General features: G+C 32.4%; 1 long non-coding RNA gene across 1 annotated transcript; it reads left to right on the forward strand.

Moving 5' to 3' along the window:
• The first annotated feature begins 66 nt into the window (after nucleotides 1-66).
• LOC110712912 lies at nucleotides 67-3,632 on the forward strand. The gene is made up of 2 exons (XR_002509726.1): nucleotides 67-849; nucleotides 1,490-3,632. It is a non-coding gene; the product is annotated as an uncharacterized LOC110712912 (long non-coding RNA).
• Nucleotides 3,633-24,031: the final 20,399 nt, after the last annotated feature.

Raw genomic sequence — 24,031 nt, forward strand, 5'->3', positions numbered from 1 at the left:
GGGGAGACATTTTTAGGTGTCTACAAGTAATTTTTCAGAAACGTCTTATTGCTTTTCATCACATGTCAAACAAACAAACTCTAATACTCTATATCCACATTACATGGTCCCCATTAGGGATGACAATGGATGTCTTCTTCTTAGCTGACTTTTTCTCAGCTAGACGTTGATAATCCTTTGCTGGTTTTTTCTCAACTGGACACCGATCATCCTTTGATGGCTTCTTTGCATTCTGGCTCAATTTCGTTTTCTCTATTAATTACCTACTTTTCTCTCAAAAAATTCATTCTCTTTTGCATCTTATTCAGAAACATCATCCTCATTTCCTTTTTGCTTAGAAGCCCCTCCTCACTTCCTTCTAGTTCACAAGCCTAGTGGCGGACTTACACGTGAGCACACTGAGTCACGTGAGTCAGCAGTGCCAAAAAAAAAAATTTAAAAAAAGGAAAAAAGAAACAAAAAACAAGAGAAAACGGCCAAAAGGCCCAAAACGCGTGAAATTGAAACGAAAACCTCAGAACCCTAATTCCCTCTCTCAAATCAGCCGCTACAGCGCTACTTGCCTTCTTCGTCGGCGAAGGCAACCACGCCGGAGGCCACTCAGTCAGTCGTTCGACGCTCGACGCTAACAAGTAACAACTCGAGGCCTCGACTCTCGAGTCCCTACTCGGCTACTCCCTCGACTTCAAAGTTCTAAAGCCCAACTCCACTGGCCGACTGCTGTCCTTCAAGGCTTCAACTTGACCGCCGCGCCGCCACCGAGCAGTCGTCAGTCGAGCACGGAGCACCGACTCACCGAGCCACCGTCAATTGAGCTTTGAGCAAGCAGCCAAGCAGTGAAGCAGCAAGGTATTTAATTATATACCTTTTAAGTTTTGAGTTTTTATTTGCTTTGTTAATTATAATTTTGTATAATTTTAGTCACTTGAATAGTTGAATGATTAAATTGAATTATTGAAATGAATTGTTGATTTGTTGTTCGTTCATTATTGATTTATTGTGTTAATTACTTAATTAATTATATTTATAATTTTAGTCATTTATTGATTTATAAATTATAATTTCATTGAAAATTTGTAATTGACAGTTAGTTTGTTGTAATGTTGTTCATTGTCAATTTGTCACATTGTGGATTTGTCATTTGTGGTGTTGAATTGTTGAAAACTTGAAATGCAGAATTGTTGAGTAGTTTTGAGTACTATTGGACTATTGGTACTTTGTAGAATTGTAGTTTGTAGCCTTTTGTGTATATATGAATGTATTATGTGTATTCAAATGAATTGAAATTGTGTATATATGATTGTATAAATGAATTTCTGAATTTTTTGTAATTGTTTATTTGCTTAATTGATTTTCAGAATGAAGCGGAAACGTACTCTAAATAAAATGCAAAATATCGCTAGTTTCTTCACTAAATGAAGGTGGTTGTATCCAAAAATAGAATTTTGTTAATATTTTTGGATTTGAATTTTTTTTTGTATTGTTACAGGTGATCAATTATTCAGGGTGACTCACAAGTTTAGAAATCCTGAATCCGCCACTGCACAAGCCTCCTCTTGTTCTGAAGCATCCTCCTCACTTCCATCATGTTTTGAACCCTCTTCCTCATCACCTCCATCCTGTTTTAAACCCTCCTCCTCATCAACTCCATCATGTTCTGAAGCCTCTTCCTCATCACTTCCATCCGGTTAAGAAGCCTTTTCCTCACTCCCCTCCTGTTCAAAACCCTCATCTTCACTTTTCTCCTATTCCGAACCCTCATCCTCGCTTTCCTCTTGTTCTGAAGCCTTCTCCCATCTACCCTTCTCCCTGCTACCTCCTTTTTTGCACCTTTCTTTACTACAGCCTCATCCTCACTAGTCATTACCTCCCTTTTTTCCACCCTTCACTAATTGACCCTCCTTTACTATAACCTCCTCCCCACCACCTCCCTTTTTCTATCCTTCTCCCTAGCAACATTAACTGAATTGCTTACATCATTAGCACCTATATATAGAAAAAAGAAAAAAAAATTGTTAAATGTATAACATAATAAGATAAAACTTTAAATCATGACTTTAACTCAAAATAGTATAACTATAACTATGATTAACATAACTTTTATAAAACAATCTGACATATAATTAAGCATAAAGCATAGCTTAATTTAAGCAAATATTTCTATAACTATAACAACTAAAGTTTTAACTTTAAAAAATGTACAAAAAAATAAATAAATTATAATTGTATAGAGAAATTGGTAAAACCTTGAGCATCATCAGATCCACCAGAGCTTCGCAAACTAGGTCTCATTCGAAAATTCGTAAGACGGCTCTCTAAATTTCACCATCGCGAATATAGGAAACTAGCCCCTAATAAAATTCAAAATAAGAACGATTAATTAATCAAATACATGACGACAACAAATTAAATTTAAATGCATATGAAAGTTGAAAATGCTAAATATTTACACAATGAACTAGTGAAACCTAAAACATGATCTAGTAATATCAACACAATGAACTAGTTAACCCTAAAATATGAACAAAATTACGATAAAAAAAATCAAAAATCAAAATAATATAGTTACAAATACAACAAATTACAAAAAAAAAAAAAAAAAAAAAAAAAACACATTGTGGTAACCACAAACTTTTTTTTGTTTTCCTCGGTGGTAAAGTCTGAAACTTTTGATTATCAATGGTAATCCCGGAGTAATATGACAAAGCCAATGGTAACTTAAATTAAATAATATGTTAATTCTTTAACCATAGTTTAGCAATTAAAGTTCAAAAGACAAAACTACCCCCATTTAATTACCCCCAACCTTCTTTCTTCGTCCTTTCTCTTTCCCCCTCCATATTTTTCTCCTCGCTGCCACCTCACCTCCCTTCCCCGCATCCCCCTCTCCTGCCCACCACCCTTCCTCGTATCCCCGCCCTGCCCACCACCCTTCCCCGCCTCTGCCTCACCGTACTGCTTTCCCCTTCAAAACCTAAAACAAAAAAACCATCACCTCCCTAAAAAACAACTTAAATCCATACTCAAAATCAATAAATTCGGCCCCAATATTCAACAAATTTGACCCCAAAAAATCCCTAAAAAATAAATCATACCCTCGTTTCCTCCCTTAATTTACCTTGATGCTCTTCATATTCAAAACCCGTCATCACAAACATTCGGCTTCAAAAATGAATCAGACATTTGATTTTGGTCACTAGAAAAAAAAATCATAATTGCAACCTTCTCTATAAGCAAATTCAGAAAATTACCCCTAAAGCAAATTATATCATTATGCCGAAGGAAATACTCACAACCCAATTCACGAATTCGAATGTTAAAAAAATCCATGACTCTTAGGGGAGGAAAGAGAAAAAGAAGAGAACAGAGTGGGAAGAGGAAATTTGTGGTTTATGGTCGCCGATGTGTGTGGAGGAGGCTTGTTGCCGCTGTCTGGGAGTTAAGGAGGTAGGCTAAACGCCGACAGGGGAAGGGGTTGGCCTGGTGGCTAGTTGGGTGGGGGATGGCTTGAGTTTTGGATTTGTTTTTTTTTTTTTTTTTTTTTTTTAATTTAAGGGTATTCATGTAAATTCACAATTATTTAACCAAAATTAACCCTGGTTAATTGTTTAATGATATTTTATTTTCATTAATGTTACCGTTTTAAATTATTGATTACCATTGATAATGAAAAATTCCAGACTTTACCACTAAGAAAAAAAAGTTTGTGGTTACTAGAAAGAATTTCCCAAAAAACAAAAAAAACAAAGAATTCTACTAATAATTGAAACAAAGTCTAAAACTACGAGTTAATATTACATATGCATTGTGAAAAACCATAAGAAATCAACAACTACAACAACAATGAACAAAAATTATGCGATTAAAAAAAGAGTTAAAAAACTAACCTCAAAAAAATCCAAAATATAATTCGTCAAGTGAAGAAAAATTACAAAGAAATGGAGAAAGGAAAGAGAAAATACAAAAGAATATGAACAAAGGAGAGAGAAATTGCAGAGCATTCGAGAGAGAAGTTGCAGAGAATTAAATTCAAGATAGAGTCGAAGAGTCTACACGCTAAAACTTATAAAGAAAAAAAACGACAAAAAAAATCTCTGGACTAGCACCTGTGAGTCCAGTCCATAAGAGAAAAATAGGCCGGTTTTACATTAGATTAATGTAAGCCGACCTTTTTCAAGAATTTGTCATTGACATATACATTATTAAAAAAAAAATTTTGTTAATTTTACATATTAGTAATAATTAGATATTGATAATTGAAACAATGGTTTGGTAAGCACGTAATGAGAAGTTTTGCATTTCAAAAAAAAAGGAAAAGGAAATATATGTATACTTCTTGCGTTCTAGATAGCTCGACTCGTTTTCATTTAGAGCTGTTTACCAGATTCGACTCACTTCTACGTTATACGTTTTATAAAAACCCCTTTTTATCATCTTATCTCTTTTATCCCATGCTATTAACACCTTCCCCCCCCCCCCCCCACACACCCTTTTCTTAGACAAATCTACCTTTTTACCCTTTTGTTTTCATTTTTGTTAAACCTACAGTGACCCACTCATTTTTTTTATGCATCTCCTGGAATTATTGTTTGCTGCCAAATTATTGAACTTTCCCAAAAAAAAAAAAAAAAAAAAAAAAAAAAAAAAAAGAGACAGAGAATGAGATTTTAATAATCATGAATTTTTTGTATAACAAAGTAAACTTATATGTTCATACTTGTACAATAATCCCATATGTGGGGTATCACCTATGTTAAAAAATAAATTGGTACAATTGAGGTGTGAAATATACCATTGATAGTGGAATAATACTATAAATGGTTTATTGGCACTAAACAATATTAGAATGGTTATAATGTTTTTTTTTTAATATATATACATATATATATATATATATATTGCACATTTGTCGAGACACAATTTTGACCATCAATATTGTTAATATGAGATTAGTAAAATTATGAAAAAATTAATTTATAAACTAGACATTATGACAAATCCAACAACATATTATATGATCATATTTATATATTATATAGAAAAATTGAAAAGAATAATCCCACCTTTGTCACTTCTGCTCAAATATAATCCCATTTTTAAATAATCTGAAAATAATCTCACCTTTATATCCCACCTGATAGAGAATATTCATAGAATATTCTTATCTTAGATTTAAGATATATTTTGTATAAGATTATCTTTGATATCTGTACATATCTTATGTTACCTAATATGATTAGGTTTCTCATTGTAACATTATAAATATTGATCAATGGAAATCACTCTAATTAAGGAGTTTATATTATCTGACATGGTATCACAGCTTAGGTGAGATCTTGGGATCATATACAAAAATTCTCACCCGGCCGGTGGGTTAGAAAATGAAACCCACCGCAGGATATACACAAATTTTTTATGCTTCCGCAAACACACATATATAGATTTTTTTTTTCTTTTCTCAAAGTTTTTTTTTACAATCTTTATGTAGCTTTGTGTTTCCCACCGATAGTAGCAACCGCGAAAGCCGCCTCCATCATTGGTGGCAATCGCATACACTACTGCCTCCCACTATTGGCAGTAACTATATCTGCCAACCTACCCATTGGTTTTTCTACACATAATCACATATATTTTTGTTTTGGTGGTGGTATATCACAATAAGGTAAACTTTTGCACATCTCTTTTGCTATCAAGTTAGCTCCTCTTATTATTGCAGCACTTGGAATCTTTGTAGAGTATTAATTCTTGCTACCTGGTTTCTCTTTTGAGAATTGATTAATTTCAAGCAGTGGAATTTAATCTTTTCTTGCACAATTTTATTTGTTTTTCTTCAACTGTGATTTCACGTAGTAGTGTAGTATCTTCTCCCCGATGATGGTTTGATCCCTTAACTTATTCTTCTTTGGATTTGCAACTTGGCCCAAGTATATGCGTGACTCTTCTCCTTCGGCCTAAAAGCGCATATCTCTACTATATGTAGGTCGTGGTTGTTGCTTCTCATTGTCGTCACCAGCACACATCTACCACTTCTCTTTTGATCATGGGTTACTATACTATCCTTACCGTTCGATGCGTGATTCAGATCCAGTCTGAGCATCCGATTTTCTCCCGCTCTGACTGCGGGGGTCGTGTGATAGAGAATATCCATAGAATATTCTCATCTTAGGTTTAGGATATATTTTGTATAAGATTATCTTTGATATCTGTACATATCTTATGTTACCTAATATGATTAGGTTTCTTATTGTAACCCTATAAATATTGATCAATGGAAATCACTCTAATTAAGGAGTTTATATTATCTGACCATCTGCTCAAAATAGTCCCTTAACCTGTCTGTTTACTTGGTAACCTGTTAACGAAGGTGATCTTCATGTGTCACGTTCTTGTTGGTTTTTTTTTTTTAAAAAAATGGAAAATAATATAAAAACCAAAAACAAAATTTATACTACTACGTATATAATTAAAACAAAAAAACAAAACTTAGCACCCTCCTTCCCCTTCCTGTTCTCCTTCTCTATCCCCCACCCAAATGGAGCCCAACCACCGTCCCACCCAATCACCCATGCCGAAGTAGCCCCACCTTTCGTCCCATTCTCCCAACAACCAGCCCACATGCCGTCCCACTCCCTGCCCCCGTTAAAATTTCGTAGTAGGTGTGCTAGTGTGTGACTGTGTGAGGGAATTATGAGCTATGGCCATGGGTCAGAATTCAAGAACAAGCTACCAATTGTTTTAACTTTACCATTTTAACTTTACCATTTAACAATTTGCAAGTATAATTGGAGTCGACTTAATTGATTTTGTTGCGCACACTTTATTTAGATTAGAATAAGCAAGAACTGCAAACTTGGCCAGTTCAAATATTTTTTTTAAGTAAATTTAATACTAAAATTTCGTTAATCTCCGTATCTAAGGGTTTGTTTACATATACTGAACTAAACTAAACTGAGGTAAAATGAATATTTTATGAGAAAAGAAAATTAAGACCTGAACTTAACTATAATTGGAGCCGGACTGAACTGAACTGAAATTAAGCTGAAGTGTAATTGAAAAGTTCTTATTATGATGATGGTGAATTTTAGAACTCATGGAAAAGGTGGGCTTTTGGCGGGTTTTCGAGTGAAATTTTGGAGTGTGAATTTGATGTTGTTGTTGCTATTGTATGTGGGGCGGTGAGGAGGGCGGTGGCTGGTTATAGAGAGGTGGATAAGTGGATTGAAGGGGTTTCAAGGGGAGCTGATAGTCTGATACACGTAGACTTAGTCTATGTGTATCCACACATAGACACCCAATAAATAAAAGACAACTCATCATTTTATTATAATGAATGGGATAGAGTTGAGCGAGATGATTAAGAGGGAGAAAAAACTTGGTGATTCTCGCCTAAGAAGAGAAGAAATAAAGGTAAAAACATAATGTTGAATTTGACGAGAAAAATTATGGCGCCATTTTCAGGAAAAATAATACATCATATCATCACGAGCAAGGTTATTTTGTGTTGTTTTGGCAACCATTTACGTATGACAGTACAAAGGCAATGGAAGTTCAAGATGTTCCCAAAATTAAAGTTAGAGATATTAAGCCAGATAGTTAATCTTCTTGTTCAAAGCGTATTTTGGTTATAATTGAAGATAATGTTGTAAAAAACAATTGAACAAGTTAAATTCCTATAATTAACAAAAAATACTTATTGTATTTGATATATTTGATGAACTAGGTTTTTACAATGAATTACTCCATATATAATTGATTTTAAGTTATGTGGGTCAAAGAAGATAATATGTTAGTTTTTGTTAGAGATATGAGATATCGGAAATTAGGGAGAAGAGAATAGAATGGCTCTGATACCATGACAAATTAGGGAGAAGAAAATAGAATGGCTTCATTATTATTCATCAATAGGTTGAGTATTTATACAAAACCTAAGCTCATAAAATAGAAAACAATCTTCCTAAAAGATATACGTCTAACCATAAACCCTAAAGATATATTCTCAAAATAATATCTTAACATAAATATATTAATTAAATATATTATTCTCTTAAATGATATCTACGGAAAATATATCACACATATATTTTCTGATATCTCATATCTCTAACAGTTTTGTAATGAATATGTAGTTGTTGTTAGATAAATGGATTTGATATTTGTCGATGCATTTGTGTGAGAAGATAAGCTAAAGCTTACTTCGGTGGATTTTGGGTGAGGGTAGAGGAGTAGGATAGAGCTGCGCTTTCCTAGCTTATCTTATAGCTCTCAAAAAAGAAGATGCTATATCACCGTGGGAAACTTGAAAATGACTAATGTTGACTATTCCATTATTCACACACACTTTTCGATGACTTATCGGCTGCCTTGCTTGAGGAATAGTTTCACAAAAATGGAGACGAACCAGAATAACGTCCCCCGAATTCATTCATTACAGTAAGAAATCTATTTTCTTTGACAAACTACGTACCAAACAAAGGTGGCGAAGTGGCCAGGGAAGAGCAGCCTTCCTGACACAGGCAACAGAATGCGCGCTTGGACGAAGAATCCCTATTCTATTTATGAATGGAAAATAGAAGGAAGAATTCCACTTAGAAATGTCATGTGTAACTACCAAGTTTAGGAACGAGATTTCTCACTGAAGAAATGCTGGAAGAGGCACAAGACAGCTTTCTTGGATAAGGCCATTAGGCGAATGAAGAAGTATGCTGACAAGGGGCGTAGGCCGATGGAATTCAGGGTTTGCAGTGTTGATTATAAATGATGAGTTTTAACGAGATTATTAAAAGAATATGTTAGTGTCATATGAATTTTTTTTAAGTATCAATTTGATTAATGTGGATATAATTGTAAGAAATTTGGTATCATTAAGAGTTATATTAATATGCATGAGTGGCATAAGCTTTCAAGTGTTTTGTGATAATTGCATAGAATTTTTACTTTAATGGAACATCTGTTTAAAGCCAATTTTATTTTATTGAAAAGGATCATGCATTATTATTATATTTATCTGAATGAAGTTGTAATGGAGAGTGAGGAGGGAGAGGAAGAGGAAGAGGAAGAGGAAGATCTTTAAATAGCATATGCCCAATAAGTTGTAATGGAGTGTGAGGATGAGAGGGAGGGGGGTCGGCTGGTGATGGAGATGGGTCACTAGGGGTGGGGGTATTGAGTGGCGGCTCAGGTGGGGGATAAGGGATGTCGTTTGTAGGGGATAGTTGAATTGGCCGGTGGAGGTGGTGGTGGTTTTCTTATTATATATATTTTTTTTATTTATAAATAAAATTAATTGTTAAATAATTAGTTGAGTTAGAGGGTAATTAGAAGAAAAGGGGAAGTTAGATGGTAATTAAGTGAATTAGAGGTTCTTGGTTTTCTTCGACAAAAAAAAAAAGTTACAATTAAGTTTTAACTTGCCAAACAAAATATAAGGTTTATTTGACAAAAACATTAGTATAAATTTATTTATTTATTTATTTACAAATTTCTAATAAAATAATAATAATAATGGAATTATAAAATAAACTAATGATTAATATCATATTAGACTTGAGCGGAACTTTAATGGATTAAAATTTATTAGAAGTTATTAAACTCAATAAATATGATAAATCCTATGTGAATTTATTAGACCTAAAAATTATTTAATAAAGGTGAACAAAATGCACCGTAAATAGGTAAATTACTTTAATAACTCATAGACGTCCAATGATGGATTCTACTTTACATTGTAATTATTGCTCGATTTTCGTGCTCAAAATCTTCTCAATTTGGGTGCCAAGAAAATGGCTCTGATTTTTGGGGTCATTTTAGGTCCTTAAGATTCAAAGTTAGAGAAATAACTAGCTTAAATCTCATGAAATGCATAGTTTTACCAAAGTTTATACTCCTTCCCTTTTAAAGCATTATCCATATATAATTTATCTTTCATTTGCTAATCTAATTTGATAAGAACTTAATTTTTTAGATCTAATCTGATCGAATTATCTGGTTTTTGATCGAACATTGACCTTATATGTACACTAATATAGTGAAATTTAAGTACACCCTCCATTTTTTAAAGTGTTACACTTTGACCGACACATACATTTAGGTAAATTAATTGAATTTAATATAAAAATATGTAAGTAGGATCGATAAGGAGAATTAAATAATTATAAAATATGTATCGTAGGATGAAATAAATTTATATGATAGGTATCATATGATGAATTTTATGAAGTATAATTAGTGGAGATATATTTAATTGTTAAGTGAAAAGAGAAAAATAATAATAATAAAAAAAGAAGTATAAGAGAAAAAAACTTGTGTGGACCTAGTTCTCAATAATATTATTGTGGACCATAATTTATATGTGTGCAACTGACGTATTGTTTTACATAGTGACCCTAATTTTAATATATATAAATATATAATAACTATTATTAAAACTTAAGTGCCTTAAATATTATTGTGAACTTAACATATGCATGTGTAAGCCAACGTTATGTTGGACGACAAAGTTTTCCAATTTTAACATGGTGACCTTTATAATTCATAATGACTAATTTAATATGTTAGTGAAGATAGTAAGCTAAGGGACAAAAATTGTATAATATTTATTTAAGTGGGGTTAGTGGGAGAGTAAAACAATAAAATAATAGTGATTTGAGTCTTTATTTATACTAAAATAGGAACTGTTGCGATTATTATGAAAGAGATGTAAAATGAAAGTGTTGCGATCATTACTACGAAATGGAGGGAATATTTCATAGTAAGGCCATGTTTAGTTCATTTTATTTTTACTTATTTCAAATAAAATTAGAAAAATTAAGGTCATATGAGATGTGATACAAAAAAATAGTTAAGGTCATATTTAGTTAAATTTAAGGTCACAAATAAATTGGAAAAAAAAAATTCTTTTCAAAAACACTTCGATTTGCTAGATATAGTAAACAAATTAAACATGCTTGTACCAAGATATATTTTGTCACACAAAATGAGGCGTTTAAGACATAACTTTACAAATTTCACCTCAAATTGAATTATTAAGGACCAAAATATTCGCCAACATCTTAATCGAGCAACATTATCGATATGCAAATTCAGACATTAATCAAGGTTTTTTTTTTTGAATTTTTTCAAATAATGTTTACCTTAGATTTCTCCATTAAAGTTTAAGACAACCTCTAAAAAACTTAGCAACTTAATTTTCCCTGCTAGATAATAGAGTCGTAAAATTGAAAATTTTCATAATAATGTGCAAGCGCACTCTTCTTAGTAATTAATTTTGAAAATATTTTTAACAATAAGCTAAATTTTGGGCAACTAGCTCCAAATAACGTAAATGTTTTGATTAGCTAAAAATATGCTGACTTTTAAGGATACTTTTATTTAAAATACGGCTATTTCACCAAATTCCACTGACAAATTTAAAAATTCACCAAATGCCATCGGACTTTTCAGAATTCACCAAATGCCACTCAGTTTTTAAATAATTCACCGAGTGCCATTAATGACTAACGACCGTTAACTCCATTAGTCGTTAGGGTCTAATCATGACACATGTCATGATATAATTAGTCTATTTATTTTAATTCTTAAAAATTAAAAGAAAATAAAAAAATTAAATAAAAAAAACCCCAAATTTTCCCAGCCACCTTCCCACCACCGCCAAACCCTAGCCCCCTCCCCATTTCTAGCCGGAAAACAGCCGGCCACCCCCTTAACCACCAAAAAACGGTCGATCGGCCCTTAAGCACTCCACCTGACCCACCGCCGACCTCCAAAACCACCCACACAACCTGCCCCGACCCTAAATGCCACCAACATGAGCTTTGATTTAAACACCCATCGTTTTCCAATCACCGCGCAAAACCACTCCTCCTATCCTCCACCCTTGAAACCATGAAATCGGCCATAGAAATCGACCATTGTAGATTTCCATGGTTGATTTCGATCGTTTGAGGGTGAAGGGTTTCCACAATCGGGTTCTATTTTGGATTTCTAGGTTTCCATGGTCGGTTGTGGTGGCTATGTGATGCGTCATGTTGGTGCGTTAGGTGGTTGCGGGGGTTGGGGTGGGCATCAGCGCAAGGTCGTCGGGTAAACGGAGTTTTGTGGGTCAGTGTGTGGGTGCTGGAGTTATTGGGCATTGCGTGAGATGGTTGCGGTGGTTGGGGTGGTTTTTCGGGGGATTAAGAGGAGTCGACGGTTTTGATGGGGTCAAGGGGTTCCAGCGGGACGTCATGGGTTCTGACGGGTTCCGACGGAAGGTTAGAGGGTTCCGGCAGGAGGTCAAGGAGTTCCGGCAATTGGCTTTGGGCCGTCGGTTGGCTTGGGCAGGTGGTTACGGTGGTGGGGTTGGGTTGGGTTAGGATTTAGAGTTTTTTTTAATTTAATTTTATTTATATTTTTTAAACCAATAATCGATTGCCATGTGTCATGATTAAGCCTCCGTTAGTCATTAATGGCACTCGGTGAATTATTTAAAAACTGAGTGGCATTTGGTGAATTCTGAAAAGTCCGATGGCATTTGGTGAAATTTTAAATTTGTCAGTGGCATTTGGTAAAATTTCCGATTTAAATAAATCAGATAACTTATAACACACTTAATTATACTTATTATTAATTAATTGTATTTAAATTTTATTATAAACTTAAAATAACCACCAACCCCCACTACATGGAAGCCCTCGCCCTCACCCTCACCCTCAGCCACCGCAAACCACCAAACAGACCACCTCCCTCACCCTTGACCCTTCTATATTCCCTATTTCCGGCGGCCGACCACCCTCTTTCCCACAACCCCTTTAACAACCCCTCCATAAACGTCACCCGAGACCCACCAAAACCAACCTCAACAACCTGCCTCAAAACCCAAACCCCTAAATGGCTAAACTCACCTTCACCGCTCACCTCGAAACCCATATCCTTAAATTAAAACCACTTGAACCACCCGCTTCGAAACCCAAAACCCGATACCCAATTGAATCACCGACCTCTAAAACCAAATCCCAAAACTCGATCACCTGAAATCCATATCCTTAAATCCACTTGAACCACCGACCACCAAATCAAGTTTCATGAGAAAAACCCTTCCTAAACGACACCAACCTTCTCAATTTTATTTATTTTTACAAAAAAAATGATAAAATTTCTTTATTTTAATTTTTAGAAGATGATGTCTACATCATCATTTACAAATTCATTTTTGATACTAAAATAATACAAATAAATTAGAATTACTAAAATACTCAACTCCATTTTTCGTGCAAAAACAACACAAATGGGTAATTAACCCAGGTTTCATCTACTGAAATGATCGTTTGACCACTAAATTCAACCACTTGAACACCGTCGTCTCTTCCGCTTCACCCCGCCATAGTTTGGCTCTGATTTAGCCCACCGTCCTTTCTTACCTTTCTTAAAAGCACCTCACGTTCCGTAATTTCATCCTCCGTTATCCCTTACCCTTCTTGGACCACCTTCCTCTCCTTAAATTAGTCCTTACTCTGATTCTCAATTACCGCCATATACATTGACATTCAATTCCCAAATTTGAAATTTAAATTTTCAGTTACAAAATATTTGAAAATAAAAATTTTAGAATTTTTGAGGTGGGCCAAGGGGGTTTAATTTTCAACCAATAGAAATTTACCAAAGTGATTGTCTATGTGAAGTATTCATAGACCATGTCTATGTGTACCCTTTTAGAGTTTCAAGGTTGGGTTGGGAGGGAGGTACACTGGTCCAAGTGGGAAGGGTTAGGTGACAGGTGGGTTGGGTATTCGAAGGTGGGGTTAGGTGGCGGTGTGGTTAGAGATGGTGGTTATAGAGTGTTGGTCGATATGGAGGAGGAGGTGGTGATCATGGTTGCTACCATGAAAGAGGGTAGGGTGGAGAAAGATAGAATAAATTATAAAAAAAAATAAAAAAAAAAAAACCTGATAAACAAGTTGTAGATAAATGAGATTGTTTTGAGCAGATGTGGCATAAATGTGAGATTATTAATTTCCAAATTATTCAAAGGTGGGATTATTTTGAGAAGAAGTGACAAAGGTGGGATTATTTTTTTCAATTTTTCCTATTATATATTGGTAAGAAAATTAAGTCAATGATGACATATAAATAGTGGAAAATCACAACTCTAGCGTCTAAAATAAACGGAGGGATTAATAAGGTTATGTTTTTTCTTAAAAAAAATAATTAAAAAATGAAGAAAGAGAAGGGAACACATGTCATTTGTGATTTGTGTTATTATATGTTATGAGATTAGAAAAACTAAGTTCAACTCATATTAGATCGGATTAGTTCAGATCAGATCAGCCAAAATAAGGTGAGCTAAACATTAAGACCTAGTATAAATATAGATTACTAAATTATCATTTTAGTTAATAGAGTATTGAGTACACTACGCTTATGTAACACCCTAATAATTCTCTCTTTAAACCTATGAGGACCATGAACAATATTAAAGAGAATTACCGGCGTGCTACCGCCACGTGTTCAAACGTTAAGGCTTTATCAGAAAATAGCAGTGGAAAAATTAACTCAATTATAAATAAGTTTCAAAACCAATAACCAAAACCAAATCAAATCTTACAACTTGAAACTATTAAGGCCCTTATTCAAAACCCCACAAAAGTAGTAAATAAATAAAACCAGATTTTAAATAAATTCAAACTTATGAAAAGAAATAAACTGCGAACAATAACCAACTCTCCACTCAAAATCCCACCACCTTGATGCAAGTCATAACTATGTAAACACCTGTGATGAATCTGCTCCCCAATATTACAAGTGTAAAGATTGGATCATTATAGGGACATTGAAAGACAAAGGCCATGACCAAAGAAGGACACACAAAGCACGCAATCAGCAAAGCTGTGTACATACAAGCTGCGAAACATAATAAGAAATCCCTAGCATGCTACTAATAATCAATCATCACACATTATCAAATTATAGACTCAACACACGACTCAATTGTCACTTTACTAAGATTTCACTAATTAACAGTAGTTAACTCATCATTATTTTAATCATTGGATTGAGCAATAGACAAGGTTGTCCAACCCATGCTCCATTTGGAATATCAATAAAAGAAAACCCCTTGCCTCGTTTCAGAAACATCAATAAACATCCAACGACCACGGGCGCGATTCCGTGACCGTAGTTAGTATGAGATCTCACCTAACTCCAAGTTTGAAAAAATAATATTTGAAATAGGAGACTCGTAGATCAGACTTCCTCGAGAAAAGTGCACGGCTAATACCCCGTGTACCCAACCCCTGATTGTCATTACTCTAGATGTGCACCAATCCAGAGTTTTATTGCTCATCCATCTTGCACTTTACGTGATTTATAAGTTTAGACTTGGTGATGACTCATATGCAAACAATACAATCAATCCATTATCATTTCAATCAAGTAAAACAACTTTCCAATTTCAATTCTTGATTTATTAGTGACAAGAAACATTTATTATTTATTCCTTTACTACCTCGGTGTATACGCCTTGAGTGCATAAGGCACCCCAAAACCTTAACCTCGTCTTATAAGACTTAAATTCTTCCTTTACTCATTCTGTTTCCATAATCATGAATGAGTAATAAATCAATCATTTCACCAATCACATACCTTTGCCTCTAAGCGCACCTGTATAAATTAGAGCATAAACAATACTTGCAATATAGAATAGTGCACATCATATGAAATTCACAATGTATAACCAAACAATTTAACCTAGTCATCCCTATACATGATACTAAGTTCTCGATCCGTCCTTAAACATGCACCTAAAAGCAAGGTTTTGTAACTCGTACGTACCTTGAATAAACGAATTGGTATGCCACTTTACTATCTAGAAATTACCTTCAATAAACTCCTCTCCTAAACCAAACAATAACATCTCAATTAGTACCCAATCAATCAAATTTACAGCAATACTAACTTACTTAAAAACCTTCAAAATCCAATTAAACAACACTTTAAAACCTTCCCTTTAGTTAAAATTAAAGGCTTATATATAGTTCTTTAAATTTTCTTCATAAAACCTTAAAATACACTCTTATACATGAAATTACAGCAAGTTAAAAGTTTAATAAAAATCTGAAAATTATTTAAAAACCCCTAATAATCTCCCTTTTTAATGGGTGATTAAACCCTCTTAAAACTTTAATAAAAACATATATTTATGCTTAATTAACTTTAAACATAATTAGTTTTATTAATTATACTCAAGGATAAAATTTTAAGCATAAAAAAAACTTTGTTAAAATCAAAAACTGCCCGAAAATCGTATTTAGAGGCTGAATTTGGCTACGAAAGGGTGGTGCTCACTAGAAAAGGTAGTGATTCTTTCTTAAAACTTTGTTTCCACATGGAAAACACTACTTTTTTTATCAAAATTGGATGAGTTCAAAATAAGGTAGTGATTAATATTATTCAAAAAGGTAGTGATTAATATTAACGATCGAAAATCTAAAAATTAAAACACGAATTTACGTGTTCAAAATAATCTGGAATTAAGTTAAACTAATCAGTAGTTATAATCACCAAAATTTCAAAACATCATTACTATAAAAACCCTAAATCAATTGTTCATAAAAACCCTAAAATCATGATTTTCAATAATTAAAAACCTTAGGTTATAAAATTTACAAAATCTGAAAATTATGACATTTATAAAATCTGAAAATTCATTAAAATACAATTTGATACTAATTAAATTAATTTCAAACAATTAAATCAAAACCCATAAATCAATAATTATAATTAAACAAATTAATAAAACAAAGGAGAAAGTAAATAAGACTAACCTTTTTGTGTGGGAAAATTTTGGGGATTAATGGGGTATTTATAGGGGAGAATGTTGTAGAGTAAGTAAGAAGATTGGGCCTCATAAAAATAATGGGTCAATTAAGTAAACAAATGGGTTAGGCTTGTTTGATTGGACATAAATTGTAGAATAAAGGTGCGTAAAATAATGTGTTCAAATAATTTTCGACCCAAATTAATAATTGAAACTTTTGAAATTAAATTTTAGAAAATAAAAAATAAATATTATAAATAAAATAAAATTTTATTTATAAAATATTTAAAAAAAATATGGGGGATTACAGCTTACACCTAATAACTTCCTCTATTCCAAAATAAATTACACAGTCAAACTTTGCACCTATGCTGATGAACTAATTTGACCTTATTTATACGTAATCAAACATTATATATATATATATATATATATATATATATAGGACCGGGTTATAATGAGAACCTATTCTAGAATAGGAACTAGGAACAAATCTGGATCGTCAGATGTAGGAGAAGAGGCGCGCGATCTGACGACCCATATTTGTTCAGACAAATTAAATGAAAAATTCAATTCATGCGCCTTTTCTCTCCTCTCTCTCTCTTTCCGCAATTTTCTCTCTTTTTCCGCGATTTTCTCTCTCTTACTCGCCATTTTAAAACCGCCATAACCGTCAAATCAACTGCTCAATTTTGCTATAAAATAACAATTTCATCTTCAACTGTCTACATTTTTCAATTTCGGAACAAAAACTTTCGAAAATTGGCGAAAATTGACGAATATAAGGTATTTTATCACAACTTCGAATTTCATACTATTTTGTTTATTTTTGTTGCAATTTTATACTTATATTTGTGTTTTTTGCTTGATTATGTTGGAAATGAAGTAGCAGAACTTGAATCCAAGAAATTCGAAGTTCAATTTTAGTGTTTTCAGTTCAATTTCTTCATAATAAGGTATTATCGCAAATTAGTTCATTTTTGTTCAAATTATGATTAATTTACTTATCGTTTATGTGCAAATTTGTTGTAATTTAGGTTAATATTTCCATGCATATGAAAATTATTTAAAGTTTTAATTATATTTTTTTTTTTGCTTGATTATGTAGGAATTGAAGTAGCAGAACTTGAATCGGAGAAATAATTTTAGGCTAAAATCGACATGGATGAGAAAATTATTCAAAGTTTCACATAAATTAATATTAGTTTTTTCATAAATTAGGTATAAAATTATAATAAAGTGTTTTTGAAATAATATTTGAAAAACTTTAGATCTTTTTATATTTATGAACTTAAGTAATTTTACTTAAGCTCATACTAATTTAGAATCATTTTGGTTAATTTATGAGTAATTTTTGAGTGCATTATTGTTGATATAGTACTTCAGTGTCAGAAATTTGCTAAAAGTAAATAAAAGATTATTAAAAGTAGATAGAAATTGACTAAAAGTAAATTAAAAGTAATTGTTTGAGTTTCTATAGTTTTGAGTGCATAATTTTTTTAAAATAGATAGAAATTTATTAAAATTAGATAGAAATTTGTTAAAAGTACATAGAAATTGCCTAAAAGTAAATTTATTAATTGTTACTAAATTACTATGAAATATATAGCTATTGTAGCTTGTGTATAAATCAATAAATTGATGTGACTTTTGTATTATGGCTTGTGTATAACATATCAAAAATGATGATAATCCTTGCTCATTACATTACCTTATAAATTATTCTTGGTCATCTCATATTTGTTTTGAATTGTTCACAGATTAAAATGGCCAAAACTACAAAGACAAAACCTGCAACAAAACCAGATCCAACAAAGGATATTTCTGCATCAAAGAAGGCTGCTGCAAGTAAAAAAAGTTATTGCAGTCAAGAAATCTCCTGCAACCAAGAAATCTCCTGCGGCCAAGGTGACTCCTAAAGCCAAGAAAGTTCCTGCAAATACAAAGCAATCTCCAATTAAAGGTATATAATATAAAGTAAATGGAGACTGTTATAAAGTAAATAGAAACACTTATAAAGTAAATCATTTATTTGTATAAGTCTGTGTTACAAATTTAAAGATGCATACTATTACATAATTGAATATAAAAAGTAAATGCTTAGCGTAGTAACGTAAATAAAAAAGCTTATAGAGTAAATATATATGTTTTAAAAGTTTTTTAATATGTCTATACTTATAAACTGATTGTGTAAACTAAATGTAATAGGTTCTAAGCTTCAAAGGATTTCAAAAAAGCAAATATTGATAAAGAGAAGAATTAAGGAACTAGAAGCATCAAAAGGTTCATAAAAGTTTATAAAATTAAATTCATATGTTATGTATTATATTGCACCAAGGTATTACACCAAGGTATTACATAAAAGTTTATAAAATAAATGAAGATTGTTATAAAGTAAGTACAAATTGTTATAAAGTAAATAGAAACTCTTCTAAAGTAAATGAAAACTGTTTTAAAGTAAATTGTTATGAAGTGAACTATTTACTGTTATATGTCTATGTTGTTTATTGATAACTTTAATAAAGTTAACAAAAATTCTTATAAAGTAAATATAAATGTTTTCAAAGTTGGTTAACATGTTTTAACAAATTATAGGAACAAAGAAAAGGGTAAAATTTTAAGTGAAAGATAGCAATTATGAACTAGAAGAAGACCAGAATGAGGATTCTGATGGTTCATAAGAAGAAGACAAAAAAAAGGAAAAGCTCATTTAAAGCAAAAAATGAAGCTTGACAATTTTGACCTTGATGTACATGAAGTTATTGATGTTAATGATGGTAATCTGGAAATCAAGAAAACACACTGCAGACCCAATGCAGTTGTTGATTTAATCAAGGATTTTAGTGAGCAGCAAAAAAAAGATGTCATAAGTATTGATTTTGGAGGACTGCTTGAACTAAAGTTAAGAAGAATTTCAACAAAGATGCTTCCATGGCTTTGTCACCGTTTCAATGAAAGCAGTTGCGTGTTCAAGATTGACATGTTGAAAGAATTTTCAGTGAGTTCCTACGATGTTGAAGATATATTCTTGCTTTCACATGTAACTAAGAACAAGGTGAGTTTTCAATTAAGGGAGCAACCTCTATCAAACTTGATGATTCAAAAAGAATGGAAGAAGAAGCTAGGAATTCCAGAAGATGATGAGATAATTGTGAATAACACTACTACAAAAATAGGAAAAGAGACCTATAATAAGAGACCTGTTGGTTAATACAACGGGTCACTTTGATATAAGAGACCTTATAATAGAGATAACAGGTCTCTTATATGTCAAAGGACCACCACATATTTCCATGAGATAAAGGGAGGGAAATAAGAGACCTATTGAATATCTCAACAGGTCTCTTATATGCAAGGCTAAAGGCCCACCACGGCTCTCACTTTCCTTTTTATTTTTATTTTAATTTTGTAAGTACCTTTTCCCTTCTTAGTTCTTATTCATTTCATTATACAGTTCATTACTCTAATATTCATACCTCCTCTCCTTCTTCATTCTCCTTTCTTTTCACCCTCATCAATTAATCGTGCCGCTACTCTTCCTTATTTATGGATCTACTGCATCGTCCTCCTATGTCAGCGTTGCCTTCTCATATTAACTCAAGTTTGAGGCTTTAAATGTCAATTTTCACCACGAAAACTCTAGATCTAAAAGCCTCATGGTCAAATTTGCCCAAATAATGCCGCAATTGAATTATTTTTGAAAAGGTATGTTTTCATATCAATTAAATATGAATAATGTGAAAAGTTTTTGGGTTGTTGATAAGGTGTTTTAATATAGGTGGTTTCTGGTTAGATTGGGTAGTTTTTAATTTTTTTTCGTGGGTGGGTAGGGTTTTACCGGGGTTGGGGTAGTTTTGGTTTTTTTTTTACAGGGGTTGCCGCGGGTAGGGGTTGTTTTTCACCGGGGGATTGGAACAGGGTTACGTCGGCGGTGGTTTTTCACAGGAGTGTGAGTGGTTTTTTTTTGGTTTTATTTGGATGTTAAATTGAGTATATTATTTCCTTTGTAAATTTTACAATTTGAAGAAATAAGGTGCATGTGAAAAGAGAAAGACAATGTTGGTGTTAGATGGGTCAATTGATTGCTTGAAAACTAATGAATTTTCTGGGTTTATTTTGGTTAATAGGATAGTGTCCATGTAGATACCCAAATGTGTCTCCCCAAAACCAAACCCAGTGATGAATACCTTTCATGTCATTTGATTATCGAACATAGTAAAAGTGTGAAAAGTCTAGTGATGAGGAAGTTTTTATTAAAATATCTCTTCTTTCTGTTTTTGAAAATAGTTCTTTTCTTACCTTATTTATAAAAAACGTGCATTCCAGTTTAGTTTGGTCCATGATAAGGGTCCAATAATAGTTTAGTTGTATGGGGCTTTAAAATACCTTTCCAACGATACATTATAAGCCCAATTTCGATGAGTAATGAGGAAGTTATGGCCAAAATACTAAACTGGGCCCGAAATGGTTTTTATATGCGGCCCAATGATCTAGAGGAGGGCCTATTATTAATTATCATTCCTAAATCTATTAGGAATTATTATAGTTTTCTAGAATACTCTAGAAGTTTCTTTTAAATCCTAATGGAGTTAGGACTGATAATTATGTTTCAAAGAGTTTGAAATTGAATAAAACTACTCCTTTTTAGAATCCTTGTTTTGTACGAAGTGGAATATATATTCAGATTTTATTTTCGTGCCTCATAATCTTTATCCAAATCTTATATGGCTGGATAGATCTTGAAATTATCTTCCAATGACATATTATAATATTAAATCTGAGCTATAACGAAAAAGATATGAATGGAATACAAAACTCTATCCAAAACTGACACCGTCCCACTATTTCAGCCATATCTTTTTACCTACAAAATATTTTAATTTTATTCTAATTGTGTTGGAAAAATGAATTCAATAGCTTTCCAGACACATATTATATGACTTATTTGGACTTTTGTATCAAAAGATATGATAAAAACAAAATCCGCAAAAACTGCTGTCCATCGAGTTTTATTTCGATTCGAATTCGGATTCTTTTCTTATTCTTCGACCCTCTTTTTTCTCTATGAATAGAGGTCATATCTCCCCTTTTTCAAAAATCACCAACTCTCATCAAGAATTTTTTGATTCTCTCTCCCTCTTTCTAGCCTAGCCTTTTACAACCACAATTCCTCATACATTAGCACTAGACACACCTAGCCAAGTTCGAAGTTGCCTTCGCCCTAGACGTGAAAGGTTTTAATTTCTGAGGGTTTGTTCCCTAATATTTATTTCAATTATTTAATTTAATTGTTGTTTATTATTTTCCTTGAAATTACTAACGTGTGTATTTTGTTATTAGAAAGAGGTAAGAGGCATCCAAGTAAGTACTTTAATTGATTTATTGATGTTATGATGTAGAAATCATGCTTAGATTGTTATTTTGAAACCTAGTATCATGTTAGGATGTTTTTCTTAATCTGATGTTTTGAATAACAACAATGATTTCTAGTATCATGTTTAGGGTAATTTCTAATATCAAGTATGATTAAAAATGAAATGTAGTTACTTTTATCTCATATTTGTTTACTTTTATTATATTGAATTGATCTGCTTCTAGTAGTAATAATATATAGTAAATGATAAACATAAAGTAAATAATGGTGACTTAAAAGTAAACAAATTAACTTTAAAAGTAAATATTATTTGTGTTAAAAAATAATGTACTAATAAATTGTTGTTATTTATTTTGAAGGAAATCGAAGAAGAACTGCATTTGTTGACTAGAGATTCACAACTCTTTGCAATGATACATGCTGAGCGTATAGCTACCTTAGGAGAAAAGATGAAAAGTCAACAAATGAATGTGTCTACATCTAATTCTCAACAGGTTTCTGAAACACAAAGGCTGATGGAAGATCCTAGAGTACAAAGGACTATGGATGAAATAGTCAGGCTTTATGATGATCTAAGAAATGTATCTAGTGTGATTCTGTCAACATGGGAGGAGCAACGTAAAACTGAAACAAATCCTAAAACTTTTGAAGAAGATGCAGTTGATCCTAAAACTGTCCATTTGGATGTTGATGATGAAGATTTTGAAATAGAGGATTTGGATGATGGGAAAAAAGAGAAGGATGACAAAAAAGAAGAGAATGAAAACAAAAGGCAGGAGGAGGAAGAACAGGATGAGGAGGAAGAAGACGAGGAGGAGGAGGAAGAAAAGGAGAAAAAGAAGGAGGAGGAGGAAGAAAAGGATAAAAAGAAGGAGCAGGAGGAAGAAGACGATGAGGAGGAGAAAGAAAAAGAAAAGAAACAAAAAGAAGATGATGACAAAAATGAAAAAGAGGAGGAAGAAAATAAGGAAAACAAAGAACAAGAAAACTAGGGGGAGAAAGGATAGAAGAATGAAGAGAAAGGAGAGAAAGATGTTGATAATCAGGAGGTTGATGCTGATTATCAGGAAGAGAAAGATGCTGAAAACCAGGGTGTTGATGATGATATTAGTAAGGTAGTACACTCAGTTACTGAGAGTATCCTAAATCAGCCAACACTTACAAAGGAAGCAAAAAAAAAAACAATTGAAGGTAAGTTATTAACTTTAGTAAATATTTAATCAATCCATAGTCAATAGTGTATCATTATATTGAAACTATATCTGCTAATTTATTACAGTTGTTGCTGAAAAACAACTTCAGGCAGAAACATCCACAATTGAGTTTAAGGACATTCACAATGAGATAGTTTCAAAAGCTAAAATCAATTTAGATTGTGGAGAGAAAGATGTTGACATTGATTTTGTTTCTAAGACAATGAAAGGAAATAAATCAAGAATGAATGAAATGTCAGAGCTTTTTAAAGTAGTGGTTGATTGCTGCTTTGTGAAGTACAACCCATTCAAACAGTAAGTAATATATTATTTAATTTCAAACATATTATATCTACTTTAAATCATATTTAGTTTACTTTAAATAATATTTTATTTAAAATAAATATTTAATTTTGCACAGTGAAGAGATTGGAAGATTTGAAAGTCTTCTCATGATAACAAGAGATGACACAACATCCCTAGCTCCAACAGCCCCTGCTCAAATGATAAAATCTAATATAGTTCAATGTTAGTCATTTATAATGAATGTTTCTCGATTGAAAGAAGATCCTTCATGCTTTTTCTTTGGCATTGATCACAGTGTAAGGGTTAAAAAAACTGTTAAGCTCAATCATAATTAAATATGTATGATCTCATAAAGTAATATGTTTTATG

This window comes from Chenopodium quinoa, unplaced genomic scaffold, assembly GCF_001683475.1.
Source record: "Chenopodium quinoa cultivar QQ74 unplaced genomic scaffold, ASM168347v1, whole genome shotgun sequence".
In the NCBI taxonomy this organism is placed as follows: Eukaryota; Viridiplantae; Streptophyta; class Magnoliopsida; order Caryophyllales; family Amaranthaceae; genus Chenopodium; species Chenopodium quinoa.